Source organism: Haemorhous mexicanus, chromosome 24 (assembly GCF_027477595.1).
Source record: "Haemorhous mexicanus isolate bHaeMex1 chromosome 24, bHaeMex1.pri, whole genome shotgun sequence".
Classification (NCBI taxonomy): Eukaryota; Metazoa; Chordata; class Aves; order Passeriformes; family Fringillidae; genus Haemorhous; species Haemorhous mexicanus.
In genome coordinates, this window is record NC_082364.1 from 4,560,368 (window position 1) to 4,572,516 (window position 12,149).

The 12,149-nt window shown below is 45.0% G+C and overlaps 1 protein-coding gene across 2 annotated transcripts in view; it reads left to right on the forward strand.

The window, feature by feature from the left end:
* Window positions 1–12,149, forward strand: part of LOC132338084 (uncharacterized) — a 139,524-nt gene that overhangs the window by 21,673 nt on the left and 105,702 nt on the right. The window lies entirely within an intron of this gene.

Below are 12,149 nucleotides of genomic sequence, written 5' to 3' on the forward strand. Positions count from 1 at the left end.
AATTTGGGAAATAGCCCAGTGGTGCTGGATAAATACCTGGGGTGTGCAGGACCCCAGGGAGGTGAATCCAACCTGCCCAGGGCATTTGGCCTCTGCTCCCTGGGGAAGGGCTCAAGGTGAGCACCAGAGTCCAGACCCTCTGTTGGATCATCTCTTCTGTGGTTTTAGATGACAAGAACAGTTTAGAGGAGATTATTTTCATTATCTTTTTACTAAATGTAAAGTTTTGATAAAAAACCTTAAATAGGGTTGGTCTGGGAATGTTTAGACAGGCAACCAAAAATCTTGGCCTCTCCTAGTTGGGTGTTAAAGCTCCTGCACATCCTCCAGTGAGCCCAAACAGCTGAAATTCCTCATCTTGTGCCTCTGGAGCTCTGTATCCCACTCAGAGCCTGCTCAGCCTGTTGTAATGCACTGCTGGAAAAAGCAGTGCTCACTTTGGAGTTCAATAATAATGGTAATTTTACAGCCTAATGTCAGGGTAATAAACTCTTCCACCAGGCAACTCCTGTGACCACCAGGAAAGTTTTATTTCTCCAGGTTCAACAGTTTCCCTGTGACTAATGGACCCTGGGAGGAGAGGTGACTTCCCTCCAAAAGGAGCAGATATGTCTGTGTTTGCAGTTAAGGCTCACTAACCACTGGCATCAATCTGATAAGCATCTGATAGGGCCCAATTATGCCATTTCTCAGCTGTGGAGTGAATAAAATGCATTTTCTAGCCCACAGGAATGGGAATAGATTGGTTTTGTTCCTGCATCCTGGCGTTGTTTAAGATTAAGCTCCTTTTTCTGTGAGTTATCACCACATCTGCCAAGAGCAAATCCATTTGTGTGTTATGTTTAAAAGTGAGGAGAGGGAGAAGAACAACAACAGGGTGAAAACCAAGCTAACAAACAGAAGGAAATTAATAATTTCTAAAATTTCTAAAAATGCCCGGAATTTAAAAGTTTAGTAGTTGGAAGATGCAGATAAAGACCCAGAGGCTGACTGGGGATTTTTGTGTGTTTGTAAGTAGAGCCCATCATGCTGAAAATCTTTCTAGCAACTCTAGGCACGTGAATTAATGAGATATTTGCTTAATTAGCAGAAATAACATTGCCCATAACCACTCTCACAATTCAAGGAATTCCCAAAACTGATCAGTCTGAATGGCACCAAGTTGTGGGGGACAGTTAAACACTGGCCAAGGCTTTGGGAATTTCTTATTTGCAAATGTCAGAGGAAATTCCAAACTTTTATCGGTTTTTGGCTGCCACAGCCCTGTAGGAAATCCTCATGCTCCTCATCCAAGGGCTGCACACTTGGAGAGGTGTGGATGTAAATTTCTAAAAATTAGGAATTCTCTGGTCGGTCAGAATCTGCTCAACCAGTGAGGAGAAGGTCCAGAGATGGAATGATCTGAACTACTTAAAAATGAGTTTCTTAGCAGTGTTTCCACTTGTGTGGGGAGACTCCCTCAATCATTTTGATCAAAAATCATGGCTACAGTGTCAGCTCTAAACAGGTAATGCCCAGAATTTACAAGTTTAGTAGTTGGAAGATGCAGATAAAGACCCAGAGGCTGGCTGGGGATTTTTGTGTGTTTGTAGGCAGAGCCCATCATGCTGAAAACCTTTCTGGGCAAACTCTTGAAAGGAAAAAAAAATATAAAAAGATTCTTTCTAAAACCAAGTTGGCACCACTGAGATATTTTTGTTAATTAAATGACTGAGGGCACACTGCTGATGAGGGAACAGGAGCTAATTGCTGCTGGCTGAGGATGGACTCTGAGGCTGTGGGGTGCTGGTTCTTGCTCTCAGGAGGAGCAGCCTCCACATTCCATTGGGAATCCTGCTATGGTTCAGTTTCCCAGCCCTCCAGAAGGAGAATAAATCCACTGGGCTATCCCCCACTCCAAGCCCTGTGGCTCTGGGCAGAGATCCCAGCAGGGACATTGGGAGAGGGCAATGAACAAACAAACCCCTTCCTGTGCCTCTGCCTCCCCTCAGATGTGTCCTGATCCCATTCCCGAAGGGCCTGGGGGGCTGAGCTGCTCCTGGGACACCCTGGGAGGGGCTGCTCCAGCATTTTGGTGTAACCTGAGAGCAGAAGTGGCCCCAGAGATCAGAGTCAAAATCCAGCCTGGGAGCTGCCGATATCTGGGGATGAGATTCCATTGTTTTACCAGGCGTGAGGGCAGGCTGTGGAGAGAGCCCAGACCAAAACTTGAGGGATTTTTTAATTTCATGGCACAGTGAGGAATAAGAAGCTGGGATGACCCCTACCCCAACCTTGGGCTTTGACTCCTCATCCCATTGTCATCCAGTTTAAAGGGTGCCCTGTCTCATTACAGAAATTACAGAATTGTCCTAACATCTGTCCCTCCCTTCATTTAAGAACCCAAACCATGTCCAACCTTGTAATTCCATGCACATCCTCCAAATTAGCACCTGGGTGATACTGAAGGTCCCTTCCAACCCAACCCAACTTTCATTCTGTGATCTCACCCACCTTCAGGTTTTCATTTTCTCATCTACCTTTCAATAATCTTGTGCTGTCAGATAATTATTTGTAAAAGGCAGGTATTAAAATACTTTTATTTGCCTGGAAAGGGGCGATTGCAGCACTCTGGATGTGGAGAAAGCTGAGGCTGGGTTCCCAGATGAGCACCAGGGACATTTTCCAGGGAGCCCTTGTTGCATTGATTGCTTTAGTGCTGACCTGTACTTGTTGTGTTAATCGTGGCCAGGAGCACCAGGAGCGTGGAGAAAGTGTCTTTGCAGTGGGAAGAAACCAAAAGAAAAAAAAAAAGAAAATAATGATATTGCAATGCTGGGATTGCACCTTGGCCCCTGAATTCCCAGAAATGCACAGGACAAAGGGCTGGCCCCAAAGCTTGGGCTTGGCCATGGCTTTGGGCAGTCCAGGGAGGGGTTTTACTCTCTTGGGATTTCTTGCTTTGGGCAATCCTGGGGAGATTTCCTGCTTTGGGATGTCCAGGTGAGGACTTTTTGCTTTGGGATGTCCAGGTGAGGATTTTTTGCTTTGGGCAGTCCAGGGAGAGATTTTACTCTCTTGGGATTTTTTACTTTGGGCAGTCCAGGTGGGGATTTCCTGCTTTGGGCAATCCAGGTGAGGATTTCCTGCTTTGGGCAGTCCAGGTATGGATTTTTTACTTTGGGATGTCCAGGTGGGGATTTTTTACTTTGGGCAGTGCAGGTGGGGATTTCTTGCTTTGGGCAGTGCAGGTGGGGATTTTTTGTCCGTCTGTCCAGAAAGAAGGAGGTACCTGGCTCTGCTGGCAGGGCCCCACAGTTTTTGCAGACAGATGCTTCACCCCAAGCCCTGATGCTGCCTTTGCCCCAGCCCTGGACAAGACAAACAAATTAAATTTGCAGTGATCACTCCCCAAGCTCCTTTGGGAGAGAGGAGGAGAAGGAGCCTGAGAAAACCTCCCAAAAGCTTCTCCAAACCTATTTTAAAAGCAAGAAACCCCAGAAAAGAGCAGGGTGCAGGTCTGTCTGCAGCTGCAGCAGAGGGAGGCAGATGCAAGCAGGGCTGCCCGAGCCCTGTGGAGCTCTCTGAGCTCCTGGGAGGCAGCCAGGGCTGAAATCGTGGCTGGAGGCAGCAGAACTCTTCTGTCCCAGCAGGACATTTGGACTTTAGTGAGCCGTGGAGCTCAAACTGAGCCTTGCAGGGTGGTGGTTGGAAGGGAAAAGGGAAATTGAGGAGTTTCTTCTGGATGGAGTGGAATGCTGAAACAAGAATGTTTTTAAGTTGCTGGCAACAAGAGGCCATTTTTTTGGAATTATTGAAAGAGAGGGAAGTCTAGGTTTGGAGGCTTTATGTTTTCTGTGATCTTGATGAACTTCTTTAGGTTTTGGAGTAATTTCTGGGAATTGGAAGTCTTTTTATGAATGGCAAAACACCTTCTAATTATGATAACATTAATGGTAACACCTATATTATCTCACCCTGCACATAAAATTTAAATGAAAGTTTTTAAAACACCTCTCAGTCACCCCATCTCCAGATCAGAAAAAAAATATTATCCAGCAGCAGTGGGCAGGGGTTTGCTCAGAGCTGGAGATCTCCAGGCAGGGATGAGCTGTGGGAGCCCTGTGTGATGGCAGGAACAGCCCCCAAGCCCTGGGACTGGAGGCACCTCCCTGTGTGTGGCTGCTGGACACACTGAAACCACTTGGGGCTGTTGTTCTGTAGGCCAGGGCTGGTGGAGTGGCTGTTCCTTGGAGGTCACTGAGGTGTGAGGACTCCAAAGCTCCAAAATCTTTTGTCCCCAAGCTCCAAAATCTGCTCCTCCAAAGCCCTGTGGGATTCTGGCACACCCACACTTGTGTCTCCGTGTCCCCTGCAGAGAGAGGACACGATGTGCTGATGTGCAATAGAAATATTTGGCATTTGCCTTCCTATTCCAATTCCCTTCCAGCCTCTCCCCTCCCCATCCCAGATTTCATTTTTTCAGATTTCTTTAGCCTGCATTCAGCTCTCCTGCTTTATTGCAGAGGGATTGCCTCTGCTTCAACATGATTTATTTATTTATTGTTCTTTGTCTGGGCACCTCAGCCTGTGCTGGGGTTGCAGATATTTTGCAACTCAGCTCATGGGCACTGTCCCATTTTGCTGTTGCTGCCCTGGAGTTCTCAGTTCCCATCCTGGGTGCCCAGCCTGTGTCTGCTCCCTGTGTGTGGCACAGGTGGGCACCCTCAGCTGCAGCATTCACAAAGCTTTCTACTTCTCTTCTTTCCTTTCTTTCTTTTTTAAAATTTATTTTTAATTTTTTAAATTTTTTTTTTATTTTCAAGAGGCTGCTGAAATTTGATCGTAAAAAGATGTCAAGAGGCAAAGCCAGAAACGATCCTTTAAGGGCACTCTTTGATATTTAGGGAAGTGAACCTTGAAAACCTCCCTTGTTTCCTGTTGTTCCATTCCTTGTTTTCTCTCATAAAGTTTTTTTTTCTTTTCCTTTTCTGAAGACTTCCAAAGTACACAACCTCCCTGAAAGTCTATTGCTCCCATAAGAAGGTCTTTTTGTAGGTTTTGACCCAGGTCCATCTCCTATCCCAGCTGCAGCTCCTTTTCCTTTGAGGTGAAGCCAAAGCTGCTGAAATTCATGTCAGGGCTGGAGGGTGAGGAATTATCCAGCCCAGAGGAAGGGCTGGGGCTGCTGGGGACATTTCACCTCCAGTTTCCTGCCCAGGACAGCAGAAGGGGATCCTTCTAGAGCCAAGATTTGTCTCCCACCACCGGAGATCCACTCTTGTCTCCTCCCCATCACTCCTTCCTTCCACGGTGGCGAAACCCTCGGTTCCAGTTCAGTTTTCAGAGACGGCATTTTGTAAGCTGGCCATTTTAAGGCACAAAATCTACATTTAAAGAGGAAAAAAAATGTGCAAATTAGCTCCTTTTAATCACGCCTGTGTTCTGGTGAGCTGCACTTTTCCCTTGCCTGTAGCTCCCTGCTTCTCCAAACAATCGCCCCAGCGCTGCAGGAAGGGAATTGAAATGTGCTTGGCAGCTCCCTTCTGCAAAGCCTCGATAATTTTTTGTCATCGATCCAAAATATCTTATGCCAGTTCACCGATGTGAGGTCACCCTGATTTCATCCCAGGGCTGCTGGCAGAGGTTTTTTTGGTGTGTGTGTGTGTGTCCTGCCTGCCCTCACCCCCTCCCCGGCTGGTTTTGTTGGAGGTTCAGTCGCTGCGTGCGGTAGCTCCGTCCTCGGCGTGTGTTGTGAGCTGGGAATTTGGTGGCTAATTACTGAATCACTGCCTTTGCCCTGCAAAATGAGGCTGCACACCCTGCCCTGGGACACCCTCGGCCAGCCTGCAAGAAAAACAGGCTCCTCTTTAGAGTGCCTCCCTAGAAAACGCTCGGTTAGCAGCAGAAAATACCTGTCTGCAAGAGAGACTGTGCTGCTTTTAAACAACAACAAACCTGTGAGATTCCTGCTCTGAGCAGGGCTTGGGGTGACACCCAGCCTTGTCCAGCGTGGCTTCAACATCCCCCAAAATCTCGCCAGGAGGATGAAATTTTCTTTTCTCTTCCCTTTCTGGTCACGTTTTACCAGTGGAGTTACTCAGCGAATTAATAGGTATAGAAATGCAAAGCTCTTTTCTTATTACACGCCATCGATCTGATTGCAGTGTCATTAATTGAAAGACTCGGGAAATGTGATGGATGGTTCAGTTCAGGATTCCACATTCGTTTTGGCATAGCCCTGCAGGAGAAAAGCTGCATGAAGCTGATTGAAGGGCTCTTTTTGTCTGACATGAATTATTCTTTCATTGTCAAACCTTGTAACAGCATTCAGACATAGGGAGATTTACAATGTGAAATCCTAAATGGGGTCTATTCTTAAAATAAAATTAGAAAAAAAAAAGAGAGAGAGAGCTTTATCTTGCAACGTTGAAAATAGCTATGTTTAAAAAAATAAAAGACAACCCCACAACTATTCCTCCAAATTAAATATCTTCTGCAAAACCCAAGGGGCTGATGTTTCTCACTTAATTTTAAATTATTCTGATGGTGAGGCCTTAAATGAATAAAACAATTGCTTTAATCACATAACGGTTGTCAACATTTTTATTACATTCAAATATATTTGTTTGTCTGAGAGGGTTTGTTTGTTCTCCCCACTGCTGTCATTCCCCCAGCTGAACGATTTGTCCGATTCGCTGGGAATCCTGCTCGTCCTGGAAAATTACACCAGGCTTTCCTTTCTCTTTGGGGAAAACCTAGGTGGACCCTGGCGAAATGTTTATTTAAGGAAATCATTCTGCATTTTAGAAAACATTAAAAAGAAAAAAAAACACCCAAAACACCAGCTCTGTGTGCAAAGATTTCAGCTTTTCCCAGCTGCTGGCTGCAGGCAGATCTTATCGAACGAGCTTTGGTGGGGTTTGGGTTGATTTAATTTTTATTTTTTTGCTGTTGATCCCGTGCAGTTCCGTGGTTAAATTCTGCAAGTTCTTTTGTCTGTATCAAAATTCCTGCCAGGCTTTGAGGGTTGGGAGATGCAACCACTCAAGAAGGAGCAGCCCCGCTCCTCTTTCCGCCCCCAGATCGCCGTGCAAAGTTGATGAAGAGTTTGGAATGCCAAGCAGCCACCCAACTTGTAGGCTCATTTCAGAATAAAACACTGAAATAACATTATCCGAGATGGGAATCAATGTCATGCCTGTTACAAATGCTGGAGCTGGGAGAATAGCGAGATTACACAGAGCAGGCAGATTAGATGAAGAAGAGTATTCGATTACATTCCATCTGATTAGTGCTGTCTATTCATCTGCGTGGGGCTTTTTATATTCCTAAAGAAAGCTGGCTTATTTTATGGGAATAGGCTGTGTTGAGAAAGCTAAAAGCTGGAAGAATTGGATGTAAAATAGTGCTGGGAATAGGCAGCTCTCTGTTTTAACCATCTTCCTCCCTCAGCTCCTTTCCCATCCCCGGATCTGCGTGCCTAAATGTTTTAGCAGGCAGATCACCACAGAAATGACCATTTTTTACTATTATTTAACCACTTCTCACCCCCAGGAAGGCATCGAGTGATCACTCTCTGCCTGACCCTTAAACAAATGCCCTTTCCCACCTGAGCTGGACATTTGCAGGCAGCCAGAGCGGCCCGATGGCCGAGATGAGTAATTCCCGGTAAAGTGGGGAAAGCGCCTTTTCTCCTGAGCTGAGGAATAAACAGCACTGATGGGAAATGTTGTCCTCATCCCCGCCCCTCCCCCTGCCTCTCTGCACGGAATACCCTCCCGAACGTGGATTTTTGAGGTCTCATTGTTCGCCGAGAGGGTTGAGGTTATTTTTGTAGGGTTTTTTTTCTCTTTTTTTTGGGAGGGTTTTCCCCGGTTCTGCCGGGGATGCAGAGCCCGGCCGCTGCAGGTGCTGCTCCTCACGCTGGGAATCTCCAGCTCTGCAATTCCCAGCAGCGAAGTTTGGGAATGGAGCTGGGTCAGAGCACAACACCCACCCAGCAGCGGGGTTTTTCCAGCCCCTTCTTGCTTTATTTTCAGGCTCAGCTCTGGGATGCTCCCACCCAGGGCTGGTCCTGCAGCTCTCCTTTAATCCTGAGCACCTCCAGTGCCGTTAGCAGCTCCAACCTTCCAGCCACTGGCTGTTCCTAAAAGGTGAGGGAGCTGGGGAGGGGTTGCTTTCGTTAGTTATTTGAAATTGGAGATGATTTAATTTCTTTTTTTTTTCTTTTTGCTGTCTCAAGCTAAATAAACTCAGTTCCTCCGAGCCCAAAAAGCAGCGAGGATATTTTGCCTTTGGTGTCACTAATTATCCTCCCATGGAAAGGGACAGAACGAGAGAGTTTGTGCAGCCTTGCAGGACTCTGAGCATATTCTACAGCAGGGGGGGAAAAAAAATATTTATTCTCAGCCCCAAACTGTATGAAACCGCTTCATTTTCGGAGTTCCCCGCGCTCCGAAACGCGGGCTGGATAATTTCTGCAAATTCAATTAGAGTTTGGAGCCCGTGGCCGCTCTGATCAGATCTGTGTAAATAACATTGTCCCCAGCCTGTGTTGTCACCTCTGAAATGCTCTCTGGATCGCAGCCTAGCTCTGTCTTTTCTTGTGGTGGAGTCAGGGTGGTGCTGGATTTCGGAGCTTTTTGCATTGTATTGCTCTTGATTTTTTTTAAATTTAATTTTTTTTAGGGGTTTTTTTTTTTTTTTTTTTGTTTAGTTTCTTTTTTTTAGTCCGTTTTGACTCTGACAGTTTTTAAAGGTGAGGCTCATTTTTTGTGAGGTTAAGAAGAAGGAGAGAGTAAAAGGTACCGTATCTTTCTTCTTAATTGTTTGGCTTAAGTCTGAAACATCTGAAAAAACACCCTTAAAATGATCTTAGAAGTAACAGTCGCTTAATTAATAAAAAATAGTAACAGATTTAGCTTACCCTCTTTAAGGACTTAACTTCTGGAAATTAGGCATCCACTCTGTCTCCTCTGCAATAATCAGTTTCTTATCTAACAGATATGAAATACATCTTACATCCTTTAACTCAGGAACAATTGCTCCAAATAAAAAAATAAAAATAATAAAAAATTGAAGCACTGCTGCAGCTCAGAGCATCTTTTACTTTAAACCCTTTAAAGTGCCCCATTTATTCCCATCCCAGCTCAGCTAAATTCCCCTTTATTGTGTCGTTGGGCTGAAAATATCCAGTGCCATGCCTAATTGTGCTGCTATTCCACATTAATAACCTGGAACTTTGCATCGCAAGCAGCGAGGAGCACGGAAAAAAGGCAGAAACAGAAGCAATTATTTGTTGCTGGCTAAGTTACTGTACGTGACCCAGGTGCTGGAGGACTATTTGCATGTGTTTCTCACCTTTGTTCACCCAGACACATGGGGATCTCCAGCTATTGCTGACTAATTGATAGTTGTAGTAACTGCTATAGGCTCCTTAGATTAGAAATGCATGCAGACGTGTGTCTTGATTCAAACATTAAGGAACACACACACTCTCACTTACTTACACGGGCAGAAAGTCTTCGTACTATTAGAGGTGTGTGATGGAGATAGCAGGACATAAAACAGAAGAGAGAGAGACACAGGGAGAGAGAGAGAGACAGAGACAGAGAGATGGCATGCAGCATATATACCCCTACAAATAGTTCTAAAATGCGTTTGCAAATGCAGAAGTCTTCAGAACCATCCAACAGTTCAGCACAACCCTTTTTATCTCTTCTCTGCGGGACGTCTCCATCCAGATTACTCGAAAAAAGCGGAAAAGGTGAGAGCTCTGCCATCTTAGCTCTGAATTCATCTGATTTCCTTTTTTTTTTTTTTTTTCCCTCTCTCTCTCTCTCTCTCTCTATCCCCCCCCCTCCCTTGTATTCCTTATGCCATTGTCCATTCTTATGATGGCAGCCGCCCTTGCTCTTGAATGCAAGTGTCACAGCGGGAGCAGAAAGGGTTCAGGGCTGCATTGTCAAAGCCATGGTTGCCTATTGTTTCTTAGCCTTTCACTGCTCTGCTTTTCCGAGCCTCTTTCCCTATCAGTGGCCCCTGTCAAGGGGAGGAGTAGGGAGAAAATTGCAAGAGTTAGTCGTCCTTTTTATTGCACACTGTTATGATAAACAGCCCCAGCAATACATCCCACAAAATTAGGAATTATAACGACGGGACGGGGGGAAAAAGAAATTTCTTTGTAGGTTTGCATTTGGCGCTGCCCTTATGTCAAAAGCTTGGTTTGCTTAGGAAAGACTTTTGTATTGGTGGTGGTTTTTTTTGGTTTTGGTTTTTTTTTTTTTTTTTTTGCCCAGCAAAAAATAGAGGCAGCTGCAAAGTGAACAGTGAGCTATTTAGCCACAAGGTAAAAATTTCCTGTTGCTATTTGGATACTGATGCTTTTCAATTTTAAAGGTGTGTGTGGGGGGGGAGGAAGCATGACTGAAAGCATTTCTCTAGCTCTCCATCCATCCATCCATCCATCCATCCATCCATCCATCCATCCATCCATCCCTCTCTATTTTATGTTTTAAAGCAATTGAAAGCGGGTTTTGAAAAGGCCAGGGAGGCTGTTTGCAAGTTGGTTTTATTTGGGGGAAAAAAAAAAATAAAATAAAGAAATCTCTCAGTGCAGAATGAGGTTTGTGTTTCAGCTGCTTGAATCTTGTGCTGGGAGAGGAAGGGGGATGAGTGTCCTGCTCGTGCCAGAAAGTGCTGCTTTGTCAGGGCATTCAAAGTAAAACCCTGTCAGAATTTCTTCCTTTGGTGGAGAGGGGAAAAAATTATTCCAGACAGGAGTTTACTTGCCATTTATCATGTGTTTGATTGTCTTGTGTGCAGGCCAGCTCTGCCCGTGTTCAAAACTTCAGGGAGGTTACAAAGTCATGGCCTCAAAAGTTTTTTTTGTTTTACTGCGTTTGAGATGAAATTGCTGAGAGGAGAAAATGATTTCTAAAAGTGGGCTGCCCAGAAGAGTGCAAACATATTTATGTGCTCATGCTGTAAATATTTTACTCATTTCACTTTAATTTTTATTTTCCCTTGCGTTAAAAAAAATAAATCTAACAAAGTGAAAGAGAAACAAATGGAATTAGGTTTGTGCTTTTAACTGTTTCTGTAAATTTGAGCATCATCCTTTCAATCCTTAAATTTTTCCTTACTGCCCAGGATGTTTAACAGTCTGGGGGTTTAATTTTTGCAAGCCTGTTATTGTGTTCTTTTGGCTGGGCTGTTATATGATCAGAAATTATTAAAAGCAAACACTGCAGACCGTTCAAATATGTGCTGCTGGAGGCTGAATATCTGAGCCACTGCAAACGTCTCGTGCTATTTTATCATCTCTAATAATACCAGGCACAGATGTGAAGATGGTTTAAGTCTTAGAGAAGCTCACAGAGAAATTCTCCTCACACTGCTCGGGCTGGTTTTGCTTCTGTTGCAGAAAATCGAGTTGGCCGAGCCCCCCAAACGAGAGGTTCTGGTGGGAATTTAGAAAAAGGGCCAAGATCTTTCACCTGGGTTCCCTCTTAGCTCTCAGGATGCCGAAATAGAAGTGATTTGAGGACCAAATTCTGCCAGCCCATCCTGCAGACGACTCGCTTTGCCTTTTCTCCCCCGTGCTGGTGCTTTTCACACTCATTTATTGCCCTGCCCCGCCAAGTTCTAGGTCGAGTATGCTCCTGTTTGGAATATCTCTATGCTTGAAACTTTTTTTTTGGGGGGGAAGAAATGATGAAAGAACTCTGGCCTTGTTTTAAATCAAGCTCTGGATGCAGCCGAGGCCACCCTGGGAGCACAATGTTTAATTTCCATTCGACATCTGCCTTCTATTCCCCACTGCAGCCCAGGCTCTGCGTGGAAGGAGCACTTAGTGCTGATAAAAAGTTTGGCATCTCTTTTGTCAGAGGTTGTAATTTCTGTTCTCTCAATCTGGACTGTCATTTTGTAAAACCTTTTGTCACCGGAGCTGAATGGAAAACCTGGAATGTGCAGGAGATTAAAGAAATGGGGGAAGAGGATTCAAATGTGCTCAGCAATCCTGCTCCCTCCCCTCGCCGAGACAGATGGTGCCTAATCCTGATTTTTCCTTATTCCAGTGTAAATTCCGAGCTGTCCCTCTGAATCCACAGCTGAATACTGATGAATCAGGATCAGGCCTGGCTCATTTCTTTGCTTTCTGAGGC